The sequence below is a fragment of the Gossypium arboreum genome, chromosome 4 (genome assembly GCF_025698485.1).
Source record: "Gossypium arboreum isolate Shixiya-1 chromosome 4, ASM2569848v2, whole genome shotgun sequence".
NCBI lineage: Eukaryota > Viridiplantae > Streptophyta > Magnoliopsida > Malvales > Malvaceae > Gossypium > Gossypium arboreum.
The window spans coordinates 119,540,794-119,554,701 of NC_069073.1; the positions used below are offsets into that span (position 1 = coordinate 119,540,794).

A 13,908-nucleotide genomic window follows, 5' to 3' on the forward strand; every position below is an offset into this window, starting at 1 on the left:
AAGTATGTAGAAATTGTCCTTTAATGATTAGAGGCTAATATTTTTCGGCCGATCTCATGCTATTGCCATTTGATGTGTAACGGCCTAATTTTCAGTGGTGTCGGAAATGGTGATTTGAGATCACTAAATTCGAAAAATAAGATTGAACAAGATAGTAATTTAATATTTATGAGTCAAGTAAGAATTTAGAAGAATTTGTGAAATGGTGAAATTAGTGAATTAAAAGAATTTATTAGGTCAAACGGGTCAAAAATGAGGTATCGAGACCTCAAAGTTGAAAATTGAGCTATAAATATTTTTATAAATATTTATGGAGTGTCATTGAGTTAGTATTAAAGTTTTGTTAGAAAATTTTAACGTTTGGATGGCTAATTAATTAAAAAGGACTAAATTGAAAATAGCGCAAAATTTGTTAAATTGTGAGTAAATAGCTTAAGTATTTAAAAATATGGATTTAAATAGTAATTAGACCCAAAGTTTAATTGCTGGACGGTTTGGGTATGAAATAAGCAAGAAAACAATGTGAACAAGGGGTAAAATTGGAAATAGCATAAAAGTTAATAGTTAAATAATGATGTAATTGAAAAATCTAGACATTTCTTCATATTTTCTCAGCCAAAACGCCATAGAAGGTCTGGAGAAAGCTGGTTTTTTATATTTTTACATCATGTGAGTTTAATTCTTACTTTTCTTAATAATTTTTATGTTTTTATGACTTTTACAATTAGGTCCACTTGTAGAATTCATTAGTTTTTGATTTTATGGGTGAAATTGGAAGTTACCCTGGATGGATAAGGGAATTTTATGATGAATTATTATGAAATTTAAGTTCTAATTTCATATTAAGGTGGTTTTATTAAGTGATTTTGATAGGAAATGATATTTAGGACCTAATTGTGAAAAAGTTGTGAATTGAAGGTTTCTGTTGAAATTAAGAATATAAAAGGTTTTGAAATAGTTTATAATGATAAAATAAAGTGTTAATTGAGAAAAATTAGTTCAATTGATGGGTGAATTGAGCAGGGACTAAATTGTGAAAATCGTAAATTTTGGGGTAAAAGTGCAATTTCGAAATTTGAACAGCATAAATTGTGAAGTGAAATAGAATTGAAATGGATGCTAATGAAGGAATGATTTTATAATTATAGATCAAGAAAACGAATTGAATCGTGGAAAGGAGAAAATTCAAGAATAGTCCCTGAATTTCTACGACTTTTGCAAATTAGTCCAGGTAAGTTCATATGGCAAAGTTCAATGTTTTGATATGAAAATCTTATGATTGTTAAAGTATTTTATTGTTGATGAATACTATCAATTTGCATTAACTAATGAATAATGTGTAACTAAAAGTACAAATTAGTAGGAACAATGGATTTGAGTGCTTCTATTCTGTGACCCTGATGAATTGACGAAAAATATGTGATAAGTGTGCCCATTTAAGACCATAGCTGGGCTTTGGAATCGGTGCAATGTGATAATGTGACTTCGTATAAGACCATAGCTGGGCTATGGCATCGGTATAATGTGATAATGTGATTCCGTATAAAACCATGTCAGGATATGGCTTGGTATGATATGTGAACCGTAAGACCATGGCAAGGCTATGGCTTCGTGTGTGATGCGTAACAATGTGAAAGTCCATAGTTTACTATGGCAATGTGATAATGAAGCACTCAATTCCCTTATTGTTCCTTAAATTGACAATGAAGTAAATGAGAAATGGGCCTAAGGGAGTTAAATTGTGAGTAGCCATATGGAAATTATTCCAATGAGTTATTAATGAAATTGTGATTTGGAGGATGAAATAGTTAAACTAATAGATATAAGATTGTGTACGATATTTGATATGATTTGTGTTTATATGCCTATGAGCTTACTAAGCTTCAATAAGCTTACTTGTGTGTGTTTAATATTTTTATGTAGATTGACTTGAAGTGAAGTGGGTAGATCGGATCAACACAACAGGGCACACTATTCAGATCAATTCTGGTAGTTTTTGTTTTATGTTTAAAGATTTATATGGCATGTATAGAGTTTGAATGAATTGAAGTAAAGATGTTATGAACTAGTTAACAATATTTGTACTAAAACAGTTTTTGGTAAGTAGCAGTAGTTTGACTTTGAAAATTCACCATAAATTGTGGAAATTGAGTTAAGGGCTGGGAAAAAAATGAGATTAAATCCTAATGAGTCTAGTTTCATATAGAGGAAACGGTGCATGCAATTGGATTTTATGTTATGAGATATTTAAATTGTGGTGAGACAGAGTCTGAATGACTTCGAGTTCCCCTGTTCTGATTTTAGAAAATCATTAAAAATTGCACAAAAATAATTATGAGTCATACTGTATATTTATGGATTCCTCATTGGGTCTATTTTTAAGAGAAATAAACGTCATGGTTATTTGAATTTTGTATAGATAGAAATTTGGTTCGTAGTGCACAGGGGTCAAAGTAGCCAAACCCTGAAACAGGGGAGGATTGAACTAATAAACTGTACTAATTGGACCAACCAAAAATTATAAAAAAAAATTGGTAAGTAGATATATGAGTATAAATTCAGGGAAAATTTATGGATTTGGGTTTCGAGTTTTATAACTCAAGATATGAATTATTTAGCAACTATGACGCAGTTGGATAGCTTGTCTGAAAAGTATGATATAAATTATCTAAATTTGGTTAAGTGCTCAAATAAGTTTAGTAGTGCCTTGTGCTCGACTCCGGCAACGGTCTCGAGTAAGGGGCGTTACATGATGAGTTTGATGTGATTCTTGGTATGGATTGGTTGACTACACATGATGTGATAGTGAATTGTGGAAAGAAATTCATTGAGTTGAAGTGTGAAAATGGTGAAATTCTTCGGGTTAATTCAGAAGAGTCAGATAGTTTATTTCCCATAATTTCTGTTATGTCTGCTCAGAAATGTTTGAGAAAAGGGTATGAAGCTTATCTTGCTTTTGTGTTGAACACGAAAGATCCAGAATTGAAAATTGAATCAGTACCTGTGGTATGTGAGTTTCCCGATATGTTTCCGGAAAACTACCAGGTTTGCCTCCTGTTAGAGAAGTTGAGTTTGGTATTGAGTTGATTCCAGGTACCACGCCCATTTCTATTGCTCCTTATAGAATGGCTCCGTTGGAATTGAAAGAATTGAAAGCTCAGTTGCAAGAATTAACAGATAAAGGCTTTGTAAGACCCAGTAGTTCACCATGGGGTGCACCAATGCTATTTGTGAAAAAGAAAGACGGATCGATGAGATTGTGCATAGATTACCGGCAACTTAACAAGGTAACAGTAAAGAACAAGTATCCATTGCCTAGAATTGATGATCTGTTTGATCAATTGAAGGGAGCTACTGTGTTTTCCAAGATAGATTTGAGATCTGGATACTATCAGTTGCGAGTTAAAGAGTCAGATGTCTTGAAGACTGCTTTCCGAACTAGGTATGGTCATTATGAGTTCCTTATGATGCCATTTGGCTTGACTAATGCTCCTGCCATTTTCATGGACTTAATGAACCGAATTTTCAGACCGTACCAATAAATGTAACACCCCCATGGTGAACTACTAGGTCTTACAAAGCCTTTATCTGTTAATTCTTGCAACTGAGCTTTCAATTCTTTCAATTCCAACAGAGCCATTCTATAAGGAGCAATAGAAATAGGCGTGGTACCTGGAATCAACTCAATACCAAACTCAACTTCTCTAACAGGAGGCAAACCTGGTAGTTCTTCCGAAAACATATCGGGAAACTCACATACCACAGGTACTGATTCAATTTTCAATTCTGGATCTTTAGTGTTCAACACAAAAGCAAGATAAGTTTCATACCCTTTTCTCAAACATTTCTGAGTAGACATAACAGAAATTATGGGAAATAAACTATCTGACTCTTCTGAATTAACCCGAAGAATTTCACCATTTTCACACTTCAACTCAATGAATTTCTTTCCACAATTCACTATCACATCATGTATGGTCAACCAATCCATACCAAGAATCACATCAAACTCATCAAATGGCAATAGCATGAGATCGGCCCAAAAACAGTAGCCTCTAATCATTAAAGGACAATTTCTACATACTTTATCTACTAATACATGCTTGCCTAATAGATTCGATACTTTAATCACAAATTCTGTAGATTCTATAGGCATACTTATACTAGGCATCAATTTCATACAAACATAAGAATGAGTCGAACCCGGATCAATCAGAGCAATGACATTAATATCATATAGAGAAAATGTACCTGTAATCACATCGGGGGAGGATGCCTCTTCACGTGCACGAATAGCATAAGTCCTTGCAAGGGCTCTAACATCTGGTCTCACAGCCGAATCTCTAGAGGTACCTCTGTTACTTACTCCTACTCCCGGTTGCCTCGGTGATCTGCCTCTAGTAGGAGCATTTTCGGATCTAGCACTCTGTGTTACCTCTCGGCTAGCCACTTCTGGACATTCTCGTACAAAATGATCTGGAGCACCACATTTATAGCAAACATTTTCACCTGTTCGACAAGGACCATAATGAAGTCTACCACACCATGGACACCCTGATTTACCCTGTCTGACATTACCTACACTCGTAGTCGAGGTGGTCTGAGCTTTCGGATCCTTAAATCTGCTACCTCTATTCTGACTAGATTGCCCTGCCGAAAAGCTAGATCTGGTAGAAAACTATTTGGGCCTCTTGGATGTAGCCTGAAATGATCTACTCATCTGTCTTTTCTTTGTATCTTGTGTCTCTCTCTCAACTTTGCCTTTTCTTTTTAACAGCTCCTCTACCTTACAGGCTCTCTCAACTAAAATAACGAACTCTTTTATTTCTAGGACACCCACTGACAGTCGGATATCATCATTTAACCCATCCTCAAACCTTTTACACATGATAGCCTCTGTGGACACACATTCTTAAGCATATTTACTAAGCCTGACAAATTCACGCTCATAATCGGTCACCGTCATATTGCCTTGTTTCAATTCCAGGAATTCCTTTCTCTTCTGGTCAATAAACCTCTGACTGATGTACTTTTTGCGAAATTCTTCATGAAAGAAATCCCAAGTGACCCTCTCTTTCGGTTCAACTGATACAAGTGTCTTCCACTAGTAGTAGGCTGAGTCTCTAAGAAATGATACTACACATTTCATACATTCCTCGGGTGTACAAGATAATTCATCAAAGACTCTGATAGTATTTTCTAACCAAAATTCTGCTATTTCTGCATCATCATCTTTTGTTGCTCGGAACTCTTCTACCCCTTGTTTCCTGATTCTATCAACTGGTGGCATTTCTCTTACCACTGTACCTGTGACTGGGGAAGCTTGAGCTACATGGGTAGCCTGAGAATCATGAGGGAGTGGAGGTCTAACTGTTGGATTCATACGAACGAACTCGGCAAACAAATCATTCAAAGCTCGGAAGAGAGCTTCTCGAGTCACTCCTCCCTGATCAACTATTACTGGCCTATTCTCAGATGACGCTGCCCCTTCTGCGGGAGCAGACGCATTACTTTCTACATCATCATCACCAGCTCGCCCGGGATCCATTACTATAAAACAAAATATTTAAAAATCGTCAGGAGTCGTCTCACTATCAAAATACAAGTATGGCATGTATAGCTAGACTTTTTCTCACACTAACTATTCCGAGAACTGACTAAACTTGCTCTGATACCAATAAATATAACACCCCCACGCCCGAAACCGTCACCGGAGTCAAGCTTGAGGTGTTACTAAACTTATCTTACCTTTTAAACAACTCTAAACCACTTATTTTAATTTTCGGAATAAACTGTTTTTCTGCATCATGGTTGCTTAAAAATTCATTTCTCTAGTTTCAAAACTCGAAATTAAGATTCGTAAATTTTTCCTGAAACTAGACTTATATATCTATCTACTAATTATTTTTCTAGAATTTTTGACTTGGCCAATTAGTACAGTTTATTAGTTAAAGTTTCCCCTGTTTCAAAACTCAATTGTACTGACCTCTTCTTACTACGAACCATGTTTCTTCCTGTACAAAATTCATATGACTAAGAAGTTTGTTTCTATTAAACCTAGACTCAACAAGGATTATAACCATATAAAGTACACCTTCTAATTAGTTTTTTACAATTTATGGTGAATTTCCAAAGTTGAAATAGGGGATCCAGAAATCACTCTAACCCTGTTTCACTAAAACTCAGATATCTCATAAAATATAATACCTTTACCTGTTTTGCTTATCCCATAAGAAAATAGACATAATAAGATTTAATTTCACATATTCATCTTCAAACTATGTTTCTACAATTTTAGTGATTTTTCAAAGTTACGTTATTTCATTACTTGAATCATTTTTAGGTTACTTTCACATTTTCATAATTTTCATGTGATAATCACCATTCAATCATACATATTAATAAACATGTATATCATCGGCCATTTTATTAGCTAATCACTAGCAAGTATTTACACATCATTCATTGTTCATATTATACCAATAGTAGCTAAGTTTCTATACATGCCATACCCAAAACAAAACGCCTAATTATACCGAGTTATTTCTTTGATAGTGTGATCGGCCTCCGACGCTTCCTTCGATCCCGAGTGGCTAGATAAGTACTATAAGAAGAAGAAAATAAAGCGATTAAGCACTAGGCTTAGTAAGCTTACAAGCAAATAAATCACAACATTCAACATAATGGATAATTATGCATAATATCATCTAACATCATAAATTTCTTTACTTCTCAATTTCTATATTCTTCTTTATTCCCTTACCTTCTTTCTTACCCGACCTTTCCTTTTCATAAATATAATCTACTTTTCCTTTGCTGTTAATTCACTGTAATTTAACTCGCATCGACCCATTGAACCACTCGGAATACTAAGGATACTAGGGTCGCTCTCGTCTTTCAATATCCTGCTAATGCCTTGTCTTTGACATGGACTTACATGAATTATTCCTGTCTCCAATGCCATATATAATATGGACTTACATGGCTCAATCCTGTCTCCAAAGCCATATTTCTAATATGGACTTACATGGCTCATTTCTGTTCTGTCCTGTCAACCCTAATATCCTAATATTCCTAGGGTTCAACCGGGGCTTTCTAACACTTTTCCTCTGTCACTTCACCTTAAATTCGACTTTAAATGTTTTCATAACATAAATATATAAATGCTAGAAATTGACAATAATAATGTAAAATAAAAGAATATTGCATTTATTTATTGTAACTTACCTTGATACAAAATGTGACTAAACTTTACAATTTAGTCATTTACTTTTTCTTTTCCCCGATCTACTCCCGAATTTCGTTCTTCTTGATCTATAATAGCAAATTTAACTTATTTAATATTCACATTTATTAAACAGTCCGTGACTCAAACTTTGGCAAAATTATATTTTTACCCCTAAACTTTCACATATTTGCACTTTTGCCCCAAGGCTCGTAAATTAAACTTCATCCTATTTTCTTATGTTTTATGACATGCTGATCATTTTCCCCTTCTATGGCAATATCAAAATCACACTCTAACATATACTTATGACTATTGGTATTTTTTTCCGATTTAAGCCCTTTTACTCGTTTTCACTTAAAACCGAGTAGCATAAATTGTTTAACATAATTTAAAACCTCATATTCTATCATAAAACACCAAAATACACAAATTTCAGCTATGGGTATTTTTCCAAATATGAACCCTAGGTTGAATTATTGCTAGAATAAGCTTAATCAAGTTACCGGGACTCCAAAAACGTAAAGATCATTAAAAACGGGGCTTAGAATCACTTACTATGAGGCTTGAAAGTTGAAGAAACCCCAGCTATGGAGGAGAGCAAAAATCGGCAGAAACTAATTGAGAAGATGACCATTTTGTGTTATTTTTCCTTTTAATTCATTTAATATCCAAATGACCAATTTGCCCTCCTTACTAAACTTTCAAAATTCCTTCCATGTCCTAATTTTTGTCCATGAACTTAAAATTGGTCAAATTTTATTTAAACCCTCCTAATTAATATTCCAAAGCAATTTCATACAAAAACTTCTAGAATGCAAGTTTTGCAAATTATTCGATTTAGTCCCTAACCTCAACTTAAGCACTTTATGCGTAGAATTTCATCACGAAATTTTCACAAAATCATGCAATCATACCATGAACCTCAAAATAATAATAAAATAAATTTTTCTACCTCGAATTTGTGGTTTCAGAACTACTATTCCGTTTAGGCCCTATTTTGGGATGTTACTGATGGGTCTCAACTATTGATAAAGCGACCATACTTCCTTCACCTTATTAAGAACTTGATTTAGCGGCTATTTCTAAAAGGCGCGAACAAGCTTCAGGACTCGGCGGTCTTCATATCTCATAAAATATAATACCTTTACTGTTTTGCTTATCCCATAAGAAAATAGACATAATAAGATTTAATTTCACATATTCATCTTCAAACTATGTTTCTACAATTTTAGTGATTTTTCAAAGTTACGTTATTTACATTACTTGAATCTTTTTAGGTTACTTTCACATTTTCATAATTTTCATGTGATAATCACCATTCAATCATACATATTAATAAACATGTATATCATCGGCCATTTTATTAGCTAATCACTAGCAAGTATTTACACATCATTCATTGTTCATATTATACCAATAGTAGCTAAGTTTCTATACATGCCATACCCAAAACAAAACGTCTAATTATACCGAGTTATTTCTTTGATAGTGTGATCGGCCTCCGACGTTTCCTTGATCCCGAGTGGCTAGATAAGTACTATAAGAAGAAGAAAATAAAGCGATTAAGCACTAGGCTTAGTAAGCTTACAAGCAAATAAATCACAACATTCAACATAATGGATAATTATGCATAATATCATCTAACATCATAAATTTCTTTACTTCTCAATTTCTATATTCTTCTTTATTCCCTTACCTTCTTTCTTACCTGACCTTTCCTTTTTCATAAATATAATCTACTTTTCCTTTGCTGTTAATTCACTGTAATTTAACTCGTACCCTGACCCATTGAACCACTCGGAATACTAAGGATACTAGGGTCGTTCCTGTCTTTCAATATCCTGCTAATGCCTTGTCTTTGACATGGACTTACATGAATTATTCCTGTCTCCAATGCCATATATAATATGGACTTACATGGCTCAATCCTGTCTCCAAAGCCATATTTCTAATATGGACTTACATGGCTCATTTACATTACGTCTGTCAACCCTAATATCCTAATATTCCTAGGGTTCAACCGGCTTTCTAACACTTTTCCTCTGTCACTTCACCTTAAATTCGACTTTAAATGTTTTCATAACATAAATATATAAATGCTAGAAATTGACAATAATAATGTAAAATAAAAGAATATTGCATTTATTTATTGTAACTTACCTTGATACAAAATGTGACTAAACTTTACAATTTAGTCATTTACTTTTCTTTTCCCGATCTACTCCCGAATTTCGTTCTTCTTGATCTATAATAGCAAATTTAACTTATTTAATATTCACATTTATTAAACAGTCCGTGACTCAAACTTTGGCAAAATTATATTTTTACCCCTAAACTTTCACATATTTGCACTTTTGCCCCAAGGCTCGTAAATTAAACTTCATCCTATTTTCTTATGTTTTATGACATGCTGATCATTTTCCCCTTCTATGGCAATATCAAAATCACACTCTAACATATACTTATGACTATTGGTATTTTTTTCCGATTTAAGCCCTTTTACTCGTTTTCACTTAAAACCGAGTAGCATAAATTGTTTAACATAATTTAAAACCTCATATTCTATCATAAAACACCAAAATACACAAATTTCAGCTATGGGTATTTTTCCAAATATGAACCCTAGGTTGAATTATTGCTAGAATAAGCTTAATCAAGTTTAGGGACTCCAAAAGCGTAAAGATCATTAAAAGCGGGCTTAGAATCACTTACTATGAGGCTTGAAAGTTGAAGAAACCCCAGCTATGGAGGAGAGCAAAAATCGGCAGAAACTAATTGAGAAGATGACCATTTTTGTGTTATTTTTCCCTTTTTAATTCATTTAATATCCAAATGACCAATTTGCCCCTCCTTACTAAACTTTCAAAAATTCCTTCCATGTCCTAATTTTTGTCCATGAACTTAAAATTGGTCAAATTTTATTTAAACCCTCCTAATTAATATTCCAAAGCAATTTCATACAAAAAACTTCTAGAATGCAAGTTTTGCAAATTATTCGATTTAGTCCCTAACCTCAACTTAAGCACTTTATGCGTAGAATTTCATCACGAAATTTTCACAAAATCATGCAATCATACCATGAACCTCAAAATAATAATAAAATAAATTTTTCTACCTCGAATTTGTGGTTTCGTAACTACTATTCCGTTTAGGCCCTATTTTGGGATGTTACAGACTGGGTCTCAACTATTGATAAAGCAGCCATACTTCCTTCACCTTATTAAGAACTTGATTTAGCGGCTATTTCTAAAAGGCGCGAACAAGCTTCAGGACTCGGCGGTCTTCATAATAGAAAAGACATTTGGCAATAAGCCTATGCTTGCTTGGAAAGATCATCATAAATTATTAAGGTGTGTCGTTCACGATACATTAATTATTCAGCTAAAGCAGCACCTTATTTATCTATTTATTTTTTTGAACAATTTTATTATATGTTCTGATCATATTTGCTCTTTTTAATATAAAATCTAGAGCTACTCATAAGATAATAATAATATAATACATTTTAGCGCACTCAAATCCACGTCCTTTTGTATTGACAATAATGTCCATACCAATCGAGATAATACTCAATCCAACATTTATCTATTTATTTTTAAATTAATGCATATTAAGTTTAAAACTAATTGTGGGTAAAACTTTTATGTATGTAGTTTTTAAATAATATAATTTTTTTTAATTTTGTTTGTTTAATTAGCTATTGAAAGACTCAATTAACCAATAAAATGGTGTTAATTAGATAAGAATTATTTATCACTTAGGTAGAGTTTGGTATGATGGAAAGTGGAACGTTTAGTTTGTCGAATTTTATTTACTTTCCTTAGAACCTAACACTCCCTTAGGAGTTATTTTTCCATAAACATGACAATGTGATTCTCATGATAAAAAGTGAGAAAGTTACTTTCCCATGTAAATTAAAAAATTAAAAAGAAATATTAAGATAAAATTAATCGTATTTTATATTGGGCTCTTCCAAGCTACAAATTTATATGAAATAGCACCTTAATTAGTTAATAAATTATTGATAACATCAATTACAAACTATTAATGCATTTATTAAAATATCATATATTCTCTGTTAAAATACATGCACTAACGCTACTAGCAAGTGGTTGAAAGAAGCGGTCATGGATTTCTTTGTCGGGCAGTTGGAATGAATTCAAATCTTGAAGTATTCGTTGTTAGAAGTGTTTTACTTAAATATTACTTTTCTCAAACATTGATTTCGGACAAAAAGTTATTATTGTTGGAAGATTTTTACCTAAATGCCACTTAGATACTACTGATGATACATTTATTTATTTAAGAAAAACATTGATATTTTACCAAGCTTCTTAAAAATTGAACACGAATGATACCAAATTAGAAGTGTTTATAAGTTGAGTTGAATCGAATCGAAGTTCAGTTCAAAATAAAATTACCTCGAGCTCGAGTTAAGCCTGCCCAAACTTGTTTTATCATTCAAAAATAATAAAATATTTTTTATTTGAATTTAATTATAAAAATTAGATTATGGCATAATCATGATGTAGGTGAAAGCGTTTATGTAATAGATTTATTAGAAATTGACATAAAAATTAAATGTAGATTTGGTTAAAATAGTAAAGTTGAGAGAGCGAACATTAAGGTGACTTAAGTTCAAATCTTACCATATCTATACTATTTATCAAGTGTTTTATTGAGTTTGTGTCACCCACAATCGGATCACCAATTCAATTAGGAAAATTACGAAAATATCATTCCATAATTAAAATGAGTTAGGATTTGAACCCAAGTGAATTGGATTAGTAAAATTTTTAATTTACCACTTAATTGAAGCTTTATTTTAATTTTTTTATATACATTTCAGTTTTTATTATGCACACTTATTACCTCCATCAATTATATATATTAATATATTTAATTAATTCTAAACAGTGAAATGAATTGAGTTAAACTGGGACGAGCTATCTCTCAAACCCGTAAATACTACCTTAAATCTTAAACCAGTGTTAATATATCATTTCCCTATCAATAACGCAGTAATTTCACGACAAGTAATCTCTCTTCCTTGCTCTAAAAGGAAAGTCAATCTACAACGTAATGAAAGATTGATATGTAAATCCAGGCCAAGAGGCCAAAGACAAGATTTTATTCCCACCGATCATAGAACTCTTAATGGGTTGAATTATCCTCTAACCATAAAGGTTTGACTCGAATTTTGAGAGGTTTTGAAAATAAATATTAGATTCAAAAAATAGATTTAAATAAAATATTAGATTTATTTAAAATACGGGTTAGACTCGAGTTTATAAATTTAAGGTTCTAGTTTGGCTCGGCCCATTTTCTATTTTTTTAATTTATTGAAAGAGAATTTTTAATATATTATAAGATGTTATTTTTATATATTATGTAATTTATAAAACAAAAATTAAACCTATAGTAATATATAATATTATAAATATTAAAAAATGTTTAAGATGTCTATATATAATATTTTAATAAATAAAAATGTATGTGAATATTAAATTAAAAATAATATAAATAATTTTAAAAATTTTAAATGTGCAGGCTTAATATGGACTTGGGTTAGCCATTTACAAATATGCGTTGATTTGGATAAAATTTTAAACCTATATTTCAGGCTTAGCCGGGTTAAGACAAGCATAAAATTTATTAAGATCATCCTTAAACTCAATCTGGCTCACGAACATCTCTACTGTCCTAAACTCTCTCGTATGTAGTGTGAACTTTCAATGTTGAGACAAAATAGAATGGATTCTAATAGCTTCATCTCTCAATGCTATGTCTCTGCAACTTGATTCCAATTTGTTTTTCGACTGCATCGAGTATGGTTTTGCAGGATTTGCAAGGGATCACCATGGCTGAAAACCAGGATCAAATATCTGTTTCAGGAGCGAAGTTAGAAATCTTTTTAGAGCGAACGAGATTAAATTATATATTTTTAAGAGAGTTAAAATGTAATTTCACCCTTAATTGGCTTATATCTTTGCGATTTTAAAAAAGGACTAAATCAAATTTCTAACACTTTTATAAGAGGTAAACTATAATTTTACCATATATTAACTTATAATTTTATGGATTCTAAGAGATCCAAAGCAGAAATATCTCATTTTAGGAGGGTGATGGCCACTTTCCACTATCCACCCCCTCTCCCTTCGCTCCTGATTTGCTTCGAGAAAGAAATGATATTAACCTCAGATTAGGCTCGACATCGACATGATATCTATGATTATGTGAATATTGTTTACCTTTTTTATTTACCCTACACAAAACCTCATATGTGACAATTCCACCTTAGTTTGAGTAACATATCATTAGAATAACACTTTCACCACCTTGTGGCCTTTTGAATGGATCTGTTTTTCTTACATTTCCCACATTTCTTGATTCCGTCTATAAATTTGCTTCCTTTTTGGGCCCTTTTCCAGTTGCAACTGTAGGCATCCTATTCCTCTCCTTTTGCACTTTGCCTTTGATGCTAGATCCTATTATTTTGTAATATTTGGATAGTTATCGAGTAGAGTCGATTCAAGTAGTAATAAATTTGATGTTTTTTGAGTAAAATTTTGAGTTCAAACATTATAGACGAAAAGGTAATATTAAAAAGGTATTATCTTTCGTTTAGATGTTTAATCTAACTTGATTAAATTAAATTTAGTGAATTTTATGTTTGTCCA

The 13,908-nt window shown here is 32.3% G+C and overlaps 2 long non-coding RNA genes across 2 annotated transcripts; one reads left to right on the forward strand and one right to left on the reverse strand.

Moving 5' to 3' along the window:
- The first annotated feature begins 1,166 nt into the window (after nucleotides 1-1,166).
- Nucleotides 1,167-2,138, forward strand: LOC128291709 (uncharacterized). Its single transcript, XR_008281529.1, has 2 exons — nucleotides 1,167-1,231; nucleotides 1,924-2,138. It is a non-coding gene; the product is annotated as an uncharacterized LOC128291709 (long non-coding RNA).
- Nucleotides 2,139-6,396: 4,258 nt separating this feature from the next.
- Nucleotides 6,397-7,863, reverse strand: LOC128291698 (uncharacterized). Its single transcript, XR_008281518.1, has 3 exons — nucleotides 7,784-7,863; nucleotides 7,228-7,314; nucleotides 6,397-6,604 (listed from the first exon to the last, which is right to left on the reverse strand). It is a non-coding gene; the product is annotated as an uncharacterized LOC128291698 (long non-coding RNA).
- Between the last annotated feature and the right edge of the window lie 6,045 nt (nucleotides 7,864-13,908).